Consider the following 3305-nt stretch of genomic DNA (forward strand, 5'->3'; position numbering starts at 1 on the left):
ATTCTCGAAGGTTCGCTGCAAAATAGTACCAAAACAATGGTTACGAAATTCGCTACTGAACGATTGAAGCTTGAATTACAGCATAAACCCAGATTAAAAGTTTTTAGATAATTTTTAGATAAAATAATATATTTTAGATAATATTTTAGATAAAATATAGCTAGATGACGTCCCGAAATCATCTCCATCAATATTACATCAGGAGCAGCGTACCCCATGCATTCATCTCTGCACCTCTCATAGAATGAAACCCAGACTCAGAGACGAATTCGACTATCGGTTTGATTAAATCCCAAGCGTGATATTTTCTTCACGCGTAGAAATTTCATTTCGTCATTTGCATTTTCAACCCCTCGAACATGCGCGCTTCAGCTAGCAGATGCGCGCACCGGCTGCCGGGGAGGGCAGTGATCACCGTGCTGGAGAAAGGAGGGAGCGTTCGGAACAAGCGGCGACGTCCCTGCTCGTGACGTAGGGACTGCATGGGATAGCCAAGCACCGAGACAAATTATAGGCCAGTTCTCGCCTTTCCCTGTTCATGGGTCTAAAGGAAGGGAAAAGGCTTCATAGTTAAGTGCAGATTAAAATAATTTTGATATTTGGTGCCTGGACATGACACGCTCTTTAGGTCTCACGTCACGCTTGGTCCGCATCGAGAGCCTGTACTTGTCGTGTGCGACACTGCACGCAAGCGACCGGTACCATTTGTGTAATGATCGTCTCTGTTGGGCTGAAAAACAAACCAGCAAACAGTGAAAGCCCTCTTGTGGCCGTGGTTAAGTCCCTCCTCCCATTCCATGTTGGCGGCATAAACATATAAAGAGGCTATAGAGGGCAGTTGTTGGAAACTCGACGGGCTTCTTACTGTGGATGTGGGACAAATAAACTGATGCAAGTAGATGCTTCGAGTTGTCAGTTCACGGTGAAGAGCGTTGGGCAAAGAGTGAAGGTAAAAGAAAACGAGAGGCAGGAAAGAGTTATATGGCATCAACCCCTCCTCTTTCCGTAAATGCGTAAGGAAAAGATGAGAAAAATATAGACGAACCTTTAGGAAAAGAATATTTTTCATTCATAAACTTGAGTTGCAGTAGCGAGAAAGGACATTGCGACATACATTATTTGCTCATGTGATTTGTCTTTGAGAAGCACATAATTCTTACCGTTAATCAATGAATAAGGAAACTATATAATGAGAAAATTTATCATATCCTTTGCAGAGGACTAGAGAGTCAGCGTTATCTTTTATTTATTTATTTCTGGGATGGGGTGGGGGGGGGGGGTGATTTACGATAACCATTTCGCTTCATTTTCATGTGAAGGAGAAGGAAAAGGACGACAGTGATTGAAAGTGACAATAAAAAGAAAATACAACGATAACTCATTAGGAGCAGAAAGTTCTTCATTAACGTGCCTTGAAGTTTAGATCATCTTTCATGTCTCCTACTAATTAACTCCGTTTTATATATTTAAAAGTGAGCAGACTTAGATTCTGCTTTTAATGATATGACGATAAAGCAGGAATTCTTCCATCAGCGCTTCCCTTGTAGATCCTAGTTCACGTTAGGTAGGTAAAGCTGACATTTGGGTGAGTTGGGGTGCATAATTTGCAGGCAGAAAGCACAACTAAGATGCGGCAGAGAAAAGACCGAATCATCTTGTGTTTACCACCCACCTCTTTGAGCTGTTAATCTATACGATCGCATTCATGTGATTTGTTACTCACTCAATCAACAATCTCTTAATCATTAATCACTAATCCTCACACACACCGAAAACGTACAGTCGTAAGTTGTCCCATAATGTGAATGACCACCATGCAGTGCTGACGAGGTCTATACTTACCAAGCCCTGACATATTTATCCAACCTATGTCCTGTGTGATTTTTTTCTTACGTACGCACTTTTCTTACAGCGTCATAAAAATCCTCTGCAACTAGCTGAAACAAGCCATGAGAACATCCCTTTCTGACCAAGGCGTATGGCGTGCCTGAATCGGGATACTACTGGGATCGTGCCTTTCCTGGCTGAAATGCGGATCTATTTTAGATTTGGACAGCCTCGTGAGGCCTCTATGTATGCAGAACCTTGAAAGTCCGGCAAAAAGCTTTCACAGATTAACTGCTTAATGGAGTCCTTCTGCGCTTTGAAATATGTAAATCTCAGCTTATGACGTGAAAAAAAAAAAAAAAAAAAGCAAACCTGCCGACTTGCACAAAAAGGGAAGGTATAATGCTTGGAAAAGTATTATATCGTGAAATTAACGTCCGTACTTTAAGGAGAAGAAAAACAATTCCTAGGCACGAGGCCTTGAGCGGGAGGAAATATAAACCGATGAAATCGCAGCGGTTCACCGGCTCACGCGAACATATACATTTTTTGTTGTTGTTTGAACGCATGCGCTGCTCTTCCCTTTAATTAGGCTGCTGCGACCGCTGCAGTTAATGGTTGCACCAATTAACTTGCACCCAAGGCAGGGTCTCATAATAAAAGCGAACAGAAAAAAATAATATTCCCGTCGATCATGCCGAGCTGTTCATTGAGTGAACAGAGCCCCAGGGCCCTCAGTGAGGTCCTTGTGGAGGCAAAATGAGGAAGCTTTGCTCGAGAAGCCATTGAGCTGTAAATTTATGTGCACATAAAAGTCAAGACCATCCGCATTTTACTGAAAGCCGCTGCGCAGAAAAAAATGATTTGTTTCTTTTACTACGGGTGAGCACTGAAATGGAGGACAAAGAGTTTTTTTTGTACAGGGGCTATGCGGTTTCATTCGTGTTATAATTTTTGTCCTGGCAGCGGCTGTCTACAGCAAGGGTCTCAAACGCATATTGCCTTCCGGGTCGCATTGAGGAAATTTCGTCCCTCGTGGCCAGGAGCCCTGAAATAACAAAAGCGTAGACACATTATATAAAAACGTTAAAATGAAAAATATAAAAACAAACAAAAAAAATAAACAAAAAATGCCCCCCCCCCCCCCCCCCCCCCCCTACCATTCTTCATGGAAAAGGAAAGTCGCGCCTGCTCGAGTGTGGCCAGACGTCGAAAGGTCGCCACTTCAGGATGGCTTGAAGCACATTAAACACATATCCAGGTCAGGTCGGCTGGCGTCGAAGCCATGGTTTGTGTAATTTTTATAGCCGTTGCTACAACCGCTATAGCCGAGTCAAACGTTAATGTGGGGTGTTTTGACCACGGCTATTGCTATAAGGTTAGAACTCATTTCGTGCTTACAAAGACCTGCCGCCACAAGTTTCGTTTCGTTTTTCGTGGGTGCGGCGATACACTGCGCGTGGCTGCAACGTGAACCG

The sequence above is a fragment of the Amblyomma maculatum genome, chromosome 11, assembly GCF_055883805.1.
Source record: "Amblyomma maculatum isolate TAMU_Amacu chromosome 11, ASM5588380v1, whole genome shotgun sequence".
Lineage (NCBI taxonomy): Eukaryota > Metazoa > Arthropoda > Arachnida > Ixodida > Ixodidae > Amblyomma > Amblyomma maculatum.